This window comes from Triticum urartu, chromosome 6A (assembly GCF_056163025.1).
Source record: "Triticum urartu cultivar PI428250 chromosome 6A, HENAU_Tu73, whole genome shotgun sequence".
Classification (NCBI taxonomy): Eukaryota; Viridiplantae; Streptophyta; class Magnoliopsida; order Poales; family Poaceae; genus Triticum; species Triticum urartu.
This window is the reverse complement of record NC_141878.1, coordinates 6,059,659-6,070,805: the sequence shown is the minus strand read 5'-3', so window position 1 is coordinate 6,070,805 and position 11,147 is coordinate 6,059,659. Positions and strand designations below refer to the sequence as shown.

The 11,147-nt window shown below is 44.0% G+C and overlaps 1 pseudogene; it reads right to left on the bottom strand.

Annotated features, from left to right (window-relative positions):
* Nucleotides 1-4,627: 4,627 nt before the first annotated feature.
* Nucleotides 4,628-8,297, bottom strand: LOC125516725 (uncharacterized; annotated as a pseudogene).
* Nucleotides 8,298-11,147: the final 2,850 nt, after the last annotated feature.

The window sequence follows — 11,147 nt, the reverse complement described above, 5'->3', positions numbered from 1 at the left end:
TTTCTCCCCTACCTGCAAAACAGAATAGAAGGACCTTACACTATACACTCCTGAAACTTCAGGTGTCCAGGACAGCTTGTCCTCTTGCATAGTTAAACTGACCTGACTACAAAATTTCAATAAATCTTGCCATTGTGTTGCCTTCTCCCCCACTAGAGCTCTACGATAAACTGTAGTATGGTCAACCTAGACGAGATGGCATCATAGACAATGACATGATGATTAAGTGAGATTGTACAGAGTAGGAAAAACACAAGACAGACTGTGCTTTCCAATCCATACATCCTCCCAAAACCTCTTTTTTTTCATTTCCCACCTCGAATCTACAGCAAGTGCGAGTCTCCTTGTTTCTTGTTAACCTGCCCAAAGGTGCACTTCCCTATGTACTTATCCCACAACAAACTTTGCCATAGACCTCTTTCATTAAAAAAAATCCATAACCATTTAGATAACAGAGCAATATTCATGATTTCCAAGTCTAGGATCCCCAAACCACCCAGATCTTTTGGTCTACATACTTTTTCCCAGGCAACCAGATGGTATTTAGGTTTGTTTTCCTGTCCACTCCATAGAAAGTTAACTCTGGGTCGGTCAGGTTTTTTCTTAATTCCTATTGGAATACCATAGAAGGAGAGCATATACAGGACCAGACTGGTCAAGGAGGAATTGATTAATGTTGTCCTACTAGCAATATTAAGAAGCCTCCCTAGCCAACCACCCATGCGCTTTTCTGTTTTGTTTATAGATGGATTCCAATCACTCAAATTCAGTCTACGATCATCAAATGGTATTCCTAGATATTTAAAAGGTAGATTACCTCTCTTGCAAGTCAAGATTTCCTCAAAAAATTTAATTTTGCTTTCCTCCATCCCCACACATATCACCTCACTGTTATGAAAAATAATTTTCAGCCCCAACATAATTTCGAACAAGCTCAAAATTCTTTTCACATTTTTGGCTTGTTCAAAATCATCTTGGAATAAAATTATCGTGTCATCTGCATATTGCAAGACGGACACATCATTTTCCTTGCGATTTTTCGCGAGCCCACTAACCAGTTTACCTTCAACTACTCTGTCAAACAATATAGCAAGGTTATTAACAGCAAGATCAAAGAGTAAGGGTGACATTGAGTCCCCTTGTCTAAGCCCCTGATGAGTTTTACAAAAGGCCCAATTTCTCCATTAACTTTAACTGCCACTTTTCCTCAAGTCACTGTTTTCATAATCCAATCCCATTTATCATGAAATTTTTCATTTTAATTGTTTGAAAAAGAAAAAGGCCATTTGACTTTGTCAAAAGCTTTTTCAAAATCAATCTTAAAAAGTACTCCCAATTTTTTTGTTTTATGCAATGAGTTAAGGTTTCATGTAGTACCAGCACCCCTCCAAGATGTATCTTCCTTTTATAAAGGAAGTTTGAGAGGCCCTTATCACCCCAGATATAATTATAATCAATCTATTAACAAAATTTTTGGTAATAATCTTGAAAATAACATTCAGTAGGCAAATAGGTCTATATTTTTGAATTTTGTCAGCGCCACTCCCTTTGGGCAAGAGGGAGATTACTCCATAATTCAGCCTATCAAGGTCTAAATTATGTTCATAAAACTCTTCTAATAATGCAAATATATTATCCTCAACCCGGGCCCAGAAGTGCTAATAAAACTCAATGTTAAAACCATCCAGACCGGCAGCTTTATTTTTCTCCATCTCAAATACAGCTTTCTTCAGCTCTTCCCTTGTGAACTTCCTAACTAGGAAATCCCGCTCCTCGGTGGTGAGTGCTTCTACACCACTAGAGTCCATCCTTAAAGATTTAATTTCTGACTCACTAAAAAGTTCCTTATAAAAATTAGTAATGTATTTCTTTAAACTCTCTTGACCTTCACTCACTCCCTCCTCCTGTACCAATTTAATGATTCTAATCTTTCTAAGTCTCCCATTAGCTATGGTATGATAGTATTTAGTATTAGAATCACCTTCAAACAACTCTGTATCATGAGATCTTTGAAGCCATTTGATCTCCTCTTCCTTAAGTATCTTCTTCAGATCTTCTTTACATCTTTTTTTATATTCTCTATCTCCAATACTAAGATTACCTTCCTCCCCTTTTTGGTCTAATCTGTCTAACTCTTCTAACAGATTCTTCTTCTGTCTCCTAAAAATTGCTTCTATATTCAAGTTCCAACCCTTCAACACTTTCCTGAGTTCTTTCAGTTTACTATGAACCATACGTTGAGAAGTGCATCCCGCTCGCGGGGGACGCAGAGGGTGGCTGCTGGTGTTGGTAGCAGATCTAGAGCCGACGAGCACTGGTGGAAGAGGAGGAAGCACAAGGTTAGTAGTATCATCCTAACTCGGACCGGCTGCCTCGGTTCGACCATTTTTTGTGTGTGTATGTGGTGGACAGCTTCTTTCTATTGGTGCGTGGGTGCGTCCTCTAGAACTGTCCGTTGGTTGGGTATTTGTTTGGTTCCTTCATTCCGTGTATCCAAACAAAACCAGCTTGCATGACAAGGAAATGCCCCGTCCATCATGTTAGAGTGGTTAGCCTGCGCCACCTGTGTGATTCGGTGGTCACTGTAGACCGTGAGCTAATTGTTTGTATCAGACGAAATTCCACAAGCAACTCGGTGCACATGATATCTGCCACACACTTGGAGGAGGAGGGGCTACGGCATCCACATCCGTGTGCTCGGTCTTCCTCTGGTAGGCTGGCATGGCATGGGCAGATATTTTATTGGACGTACGAAGTTTCTTGCTAGTGCTCGGATTGCCATGGCCGACCGGCCAGGAAGCTGTACAGTTTGGCCATGGCCGACCGGGGAAGAGATTGGTTTTTTTTATATATATTTTAAGTGATAAATTAAGTTTTTTGTGTGGAAAAAGTACTATATTAAGTTAGCTCAATGCATGTCAGTACGTGACCGACTCCAAGTCCATTCAGTTAGCCTAATGTACGTGAACGAACCAAACCAGCTTGATACGTGACTACGAAAAATGCCAGGCCCTTCCCAAAGGTTCTGATCCTGTGGACGAAATTCCAAACTCAATGTGTGGAGTTCTTGGTTCTGTGGTCAGCCTGCGCCTTCGCGGTTCTGTGGTCACTGTGGACAGTGAGGTAATTGTTTTTAACGGATGAAATTCTACACGCAAATTGGAGCAAATGAGGGCCATGGAATGGAAGTCAAGACGCTGGGACTTTAATTCATGCATGCCACACACTGGAATGAGGGGCTACGGCCTTCATATCAGCCTTGCGGTGTCAGGTGTGACGGTCTTATTCTGGCACCATCTCATTCCGGTACAAATTATTGGTCTAAGTTCTCCAGCAATCTTTTTCCAACCGGAATTCTGCGGAAATGCCAAATTACAGCATACAATATCTTTTTCACTTCTCTACAAGAAAGTTAAGCCCTCGGTCTCTGCATCATTGAGATGCACACAACCCTTTTTATTAATTATTAAGTAGAATATAGAGCAAAGACAACAAATGCCGAATCAATACAACATATGAAATTAACACATAAGACTGTGGGTAGCGCGGAGTACGTACATCCGTTTGGATTTTTCTTCAAAAAGGAAGATTCCTTCCTGCATCAAGCTATGCACACAACCATATATTAAATTGTAACGAATCTCAAAGTGCAAATAACATCTCAAATAGCCAAACGAGAATAATAACTCAAGAGACCTTTTACGGTACATCAATATAATTTGAACTATTCATTTTTGTGGTTAGAGGACCCAGATTAGCCAATACCAGATTTTTGGTAGTACATTGACTAGTTAAGCGCATTTTCGGTAGTTTATCAATCACATGGGCAGATTCAGGCAAGCAGATTCATGTGTGCATATGTCAGCCGGAATCGATCTAGCGAAGGGAAGCGATCAACCTGCTGCTGTGTACGTGCACGTTCAACCTACATACGTGTATTGCGTCGTACAGCTTTGGGGCAGGAAGAGTCAGTTTACTTCGTCGTCGTCGTCACCGCGCCGGAAGTAATCCATGATGGAGTGGTAATTTGGATTCAGACCGAGGCTCCACAGGAGGAGATGAAGGTCAGCACAGCCGCACAGGCACCGCTGCTTTGCTGCGTTTCTCATCTGGTGTGTGGCGCCGCGGTTGTGGTCTGAGGAGAGCCATAGTCGAAGTCAATGTCGAGCATATCGCCGGACACCTCGGGCTGCTGCTCGAGGCCGCACGCTCGCATGGCCCAGATCTCCAGCTTGACTTGGCAACCGTCTACGTCCATAACTCCTCGTTGCTGTCGTCCATGCCAGACGGGTCAAGAAGGGCCTCCATGTAGGCGGCTAACTCCATGAGCTCGGCCTCCGTCGGAGTCAGGCCAAAGCATACAAGGTTGTCGTGGAAGAACTGAAGCAGCGCCAATGTCGCAGCTGGCTTCGTCGGTTCCGACGATTGTCGCCGTTCTCATCACTTTAGCCTCGACAGAAGGTGCTGATGCTCTTGGGCGGCTGCGATCACGGGTCTGCCACTTGCACTTGAACCACGCCAGTACGAGCTCACCGCTCCAGCAGCCCGAGGGATCATTGGCGACGTGGGTTGTAGACGCACCCGCTCGTGCCTCCGAGCTATTTTGTGTCGTTTTGTGCATGCACTGGCTGCAGTGGCGTCGGGATGGCGGAGGACTTGAGCCGGTGCAGTCCATATAGAAGTACCAATATGCCCTAAAGCGACAATTTGTTTGATCCACATCAACCGTTGGATCAACTAAATACTACCCATTATATTGGGTAGTATGATGTATCGTAAAAATTCTCTAACTCAAACAAATAGCCACAACCGGAAAAATTGCCTAAACTCCTATCATATAATTGGACCACGCGGCCGACCGCGGCATGCCCAACGCGTTCTGGGGCGGGTGCGCCATGGACTTCGGCTAAGGGTGCGGACCGGTGGCCGTCATGGCGGCGCTGCTGGGGTCCGATGTGGTGTACAACCAGGAGACCGTCAGCTTCGCAATGGTGAGCAATCCATCCCATCCGTCGTTGATGCATGCTTGTTTGCCGGATCAGTCGAGCTGCTGCTGACCGTCGATCATACATACGTGGTGCTGGAGTGCTTCCTGGAGCCGCCCATGTCAGAGTTCATGGTCGGAGGTGCACTGGGAGGAGAAGTGGCTCCCCGGCTTCCACACTAACTGCGCAATTGTCTCGTCCTGGTGAAGAAACCGGCACCGCGGCAACATGGGTACCATATAACGCTTTGAGGCTGAAAACATATGCTGTTGGGCAGGGATGCGTACGTGTTAATACAGCAATCAGATTACAAACATTTGGCTAGCTAGCTTGAGCTTGACCCACACGTTATACCTATACAGAGATAGGGATCATATGTCAGCTAACTAACCATTTACAGCAACAACTCACGCACGCCCCGTCTAGAGTATATGTTCCATTTATACACTGCAGAATACACATACAATATTTCCAAAAACTATTAAAGTCATACTTATATCATTGGTACCAATAGAAGCTCCAGCGTCTGAGAGCTCATCCTTGACGGATTTTTCTTGTCAGTGAAGCCCAACCCACCGCCACTTGCACATAAGCTCGATCATAAATGTGATCAGTAAATAAGAACCAACTAACCCTCCATTTCCTCTTGAACAAGAAGCCACAAAAGACAATCCAGAGACCTACTACAAATCCTATGCAGATGCTAAGGTACAACGAAACCACATCACTCATTCCTTCGTCATGCTCTTGAGCAGCAAATGGAGTTATGCCAGTTCGTGAGCAGTTCCTTTGGAGAGGTGGACCACAAAGACCTGGGTTACTAATGTAGATGGACGCTGGGTCCTCTAGTGCACTTAATTGGTTACCAGATGGAATAGTTCCGGTCAGATTGTTATATGACATGTTTAAGCGGCTTAGTGATGTTAGAGCTGATAAGCTGGTAGGAATTTCACCAAAGAGCTCATTATGTGAGAGGTCAAATGATTCCAATGCTTGTAGCTCACCAATACTTTGAGGTATTATGCCAGTCAGACTATTCCATGACAAGTTTAAGTTCTTTAATACAACGAGCATGCCAATCTCTTGAGGAATCTGCCCAGTTAAACTGTTGCAAGACAAATCAATGTTCACCATGTATGTGATCCCTTTGTTATATTCAAGTTGTTGACCTTTTACGACCACGAATATACTACCACCATAAGGATAAATGCACCCCATCGTTGATCCAACAATTTCAAAATTGAGAACTTCAAAAAGGCCTCCACGTGCAATATTACGCGAAGTAAAAGTCATAGCTGTGAGATTCCCAAGTGACCGTGGTATGTTCCCTGAGATGTTGTTGCATGCAATGTCTAAAAATTGAAGCCCCTTCATCATGGTTAGTTCTCCAGGGATTGCACCGGAGAACATGTTTGAGCGCAAATGCAAAAGTGCCAAGTGTGGTAACTTAGAACCAATCCATGTTGGTAAGCTCCCAGAAAATTTATTGTATCCCAGATCCAGAAATTTTATGTCTCTGCATCTCTGAAGAAACAATGGAAATGCTCCTGAAAGACTGTTGTTGTTCAGGTTAAGCAAGGTGATATTTGTTGCTTTGAATCTGTGAGGGCAATTGGGAAACGTCCCATTTAGCCGGTTTTTTGATAGGTCTAGAAATACCAATTGTTGCAGCTAGAGCAGGGAGCAGGGAATAGTTCCAGAAAAGGAATTGTTGAAGAGAAGAAGGACTTTTAGCATTGGTGATCCTATGTCTGATGATGGCAGTGCACCTGATAGATTGTTTCCGGAGAGGTCCAAGTGGAGTAGATTCTTTGGAAGTGTTGGAATTGGGCCAGCAATCTGGTTAGAACTGACTTGTAGTGTTATCAAGGGAGATGATAGGGAAAATGTAGGAAGCATGCCAACAAGCCGATTTCTAGACAAATCTAAATATTGCATAGAGGAAGTAACAATCCAGACAGGTATATTATCATGTATGCTTGTGTTTGAAACATCAAGATAAGAGATGGATGGTTGGTTAAGCCAAGCTGGAAACCGAGGCCCTAGTATGCAAGATCTAAAACATGCCGAGGATAAGTTGAATGGACTTTTCCATGTACTATCGACCTTCACATTTAAGGAATTATCAGAGATATCTAGATCTTCTAATGTGGTTAGATTTGTGAAATGGTCCTCAGTGATTGTACCATGTAGGTTATTGGAGGCTAGCCATAATTTGCGCAATTTTTTGAGCTCCCGTATACCAACTGGTATCTCTCCAGACAGCTCGTTGTGGTCGAGGCTCATCTCGTTTAAGCTGCTAAAGAGCCCTAGCCAAGTTGGTAAGCTCCCTGTCAAATAGTTGTAGTCCAAATGCAACACCTGCATTTCAACTGATGGCAACCGATGCAGTAGCTCTGCTACATCCATGTTGATAAAGTTGTTAGATAACACGAGCTCTTGTAATTTCTTCATTTTCTTGAAGGTCAATGGCACCATGCTAGTGAAGTTGTTTCCACCCAGATTTATTTTTTGAATGGAAGTCAAGTTCTCCAGTGCGTCGACGGTCAGGGTCACCAACGATGTGAGGTTGGAGTGCACCAGGGGAGGCATAGAGTTCCTAAGCCCGCAAAAACTAAAATCAAGTTCTATCAAATTGGGGAGCATGTTGATAGCATGAGTCCAGTCGACGGCTCTGCTGAGGTCTATGTGAAGCATGCTGAGGACCTGCAGCTTCCTAAGGCGAGACACCCATGCAAGATCACGAGAGTAGGCATACCTCATACCGTTGAGCTGAAGGCTGACCAGATCCGAGAGGTTTCCCAGGTGGGGAGGAATCCGACCACGAAAATTGGATAAGGAGAGGTCGAGATGCATGAGGCGCCCACGCCCGAGGGCGCCGATGAACGTCGGGATGTGTTTTAAGCCGAAGTCGTTGTATGAGAGGTCCAGCTGCTTCAGATGTCGTAAAGTGAGCAAGGAGGGGCGTATCTCACCTCCGATCGCCCAGTCGCTCTTGACTTGGAGCGTAACGACGTGGCCAATCCGGTTGCTGCAAACGACGCCCGTCCACCGGCAGCACTCCACACCTCGCCACGACGACAGGAGGTTGCTGGGGTCGGTGAGGCCAGCCTTAAAGTCGAGAAGTGCGTCCCGCTCACGGGGGACACAGAGGGTGCCCGCTGGTGTTGGTGGGAGAGCCGACAAAATCCGCTGGAAGAGGAGGAAGTACATGGTTAGAAGCATCACGACTCGGAGCAGCTGGCTCGACTCGGCCATTTTTGTGTCTGGTGGGCAACTTCCCTCTACTGGTGCGTGCGGCCCCTTGCTTTTTTCGTTGGGTATTTGTGGAGGAGTCCGTGGTGGAGCACGTACGTATCCAAGTCCATGTCCACACGTAACTACGTGACAAGGAAGTGCGAGGAAACTAACTATCTTTAGCGGATGAAATTCCACAGGCAACTCGGACCACATGGAATGGAATTCCAGAAGATGGGATTTTCAGACCACAACATTCGTTAACTGCATGCCACACCCCGGAACGAGCGACAAAAAGCTCTGCGAGTGGATGCTTCGGTGGACAGATGGTAGCAGAGATCGTCACATGTACGCACCGAACCGGGTTTGCATCCCGTCTCCACGGAATTTTTATTTTATTTAACAATTAGCGAGTCTTTATATGAATTTAATTTACAGCCACACTTCAGATACTTGGACACAAAGTTTCAACTATTTTTCGGTGTGAAAATTCCCAGGGTTGTTTCGCAGGGAACTTCCTATGGGTTGAATACAAATGAATATTAAGAAACTTCAAAGCACGGTGTTATTCCAACCTTGTTGTTGTCAACACATAGAAAGATTTAGCGTGTTCCAATGGCATGAGCATGACATGAAAACGGCGTTTTAAGAATTTTCGAGCACGACAACGTATTTGATTCCTAGACACACAAGTATGGACACTACTAATTCATCTTGACCACTACAAATTGACCGGCCAGGTTCCGGTCATTTTTCATCCATTTTATCCCTGATGACTTGCAGTCATATGAATTTTACTAAGTGACTATTCAAAAATTCTAGATCAAGGCCAAGATTGTTTTCTCCCACGACCAAAAAGCTACAATCCTAAACATTTCTGCCATGATCTGCTAGGTGTACCATCTCCACGAACTTTAGCCTACACCATCGTTGCCCAAACCAAATACCTCCGCTCGGGTTTCTCGACCAACCTTTCTCCGTTGATGAAATAAGGGAAGCATTTTTCATATGAACGAAAACGCAAGCCCGGACCTGGATGGTTTTGTCCTACCTTCTACCGTCTCTTCTGGCCGCAGATAAAATACGCTCTGATCCCCTTGTTCCATGAGTTGGCTAACTCAACACGTTCTCGTCCCCTTGTTTCATGAGTTCGCTAACACTACCGCTGATACTGGGTGTTTTAACAGATCGGTAATGGTCCTGCTCCCAAAAGAGATCAGGTACACTTTGCTGACGCCTTCCGGCCGATTGCTCTTCAAAATGGCTCGGTTAAAGGCATTGCTAAGCTGCTCACAAACCACCTAAAACGTTTATATCCCTCTTCTAGCTCATGGGGATTAAACAGGTTTTATTTCTGGCAAGGTGCATTGCTGAAAACTTCATATACGCCATTGATTCTCTAAACTGCCATCATAAATGAAAAGCTCAAACTATGGTCATCAAGCTAGACTTTTGCAAGGCATTTGACTCAATTTCCTAGCAATCCCCGCTAACCATCCTACGTCACCGCGGTTTCCCATCTCGTTTCTATTCTTGGATTGATGACTTCCACAAATCTGGGAAAACTTCTATTTGGAACGGTACACCTAGAAATTGGATTACATGCAAAAATGGTCTCCATTAGTAGATGATCATCTAGGAACAGGCGAGATATCAGGGTCTGGGAGATATCTAGACATCGTAACATGTCCATCAATACATGTTCCTCTATCTCCATACCTATTCATCATCGTAGCTGATGTCCTTCTCGTGGTGTGACTTTGGCCGACTCGATAAGGAGGCTGGTATTGAACATTTCGCTAGTGGCGGATTGATTGTACTGTCCCCATAGTTTTTTCCCTCTGGGTTTTTGTAGGAGACTCTCAAGATTATACAGACCAATTTTTTTGATGAAGATGGTGAACGTTCCCAAGGGCGAGCATATATTAGGAGGAGTCTATCAAGATGATGCATATTCACAAAGTGAAGCATAGATTAGGGAGAGTGTTAAGGATTAATTAAATCCTAATGACCAAGGTTAGGTTGGTTGTATAATTAGCAACTGCTTGTTACCGCCTGAATTTTCAATCACTAAAGTAGCTGCTCATTCATTTGTCATTTGTATCAAATCTCTCAATCACTTTTTACTTTTACAGGTGTATTCATCATTCATAGAGAATATCATGAGGATGGATGGAGGCCACCTTTTTTGGAAGAGGCAAACTGAGAAAGTGTGTGGGTGGATACTTTGTCATCGTGAAGTCAATTGTTTTGCTCCATTACAAATTGGTGGCAAAAATAATTGTAAGGAAAAATCCATTTTGTAGCCCAACTATGACCTCTCAACTTTGTTTTCTTGTGATTTGTGAGTCTCTGTATTAGCTTTCTTTAGCATATAATAGAAGATCTCACATGAGTCAGGTAAAAAATGTTGTCTCAAGAGAATATATCTTGGTATCAAATGGAATACGAGGGGTCCGAGCCCAAGAAGGAGGCTGGGCCAACAGAGCCTGGCAGTATGGATTTTTGAGAGAGAAGTGAGGCAAAGAGTTCCGAAATCACTAATTGAGTTCACTCACACCTCCTCAGGTTGCGAAAATTGGTGCACAACATGTGCGCCACTTGTCCCAACCTCGGAATTTCCCTTTTTTGTAGATTTGCTTATTCAAAATATTTTATCTCTTAAACCGTGCATCCAAATCTCGAACCATTTTCCTCATATGATTACTCGCGTCGAGGTCTTTAAAATTAGATCCCATGTTTATAGGTTTTGACAGACTTTTTTTCACACAAAAACTGAACCAGGAGCACATTTTTTCCTTTCTGAAAGAGGCACGACGATGCCTCTCGCGGAAGGAAAAAAAACATATTTTTTTCGTTTCCAAGAGACATGACTGTGCCTCTCGCGGAAGCAAATCTATCCTCTCGCAGAAGAAAAAAAAACAT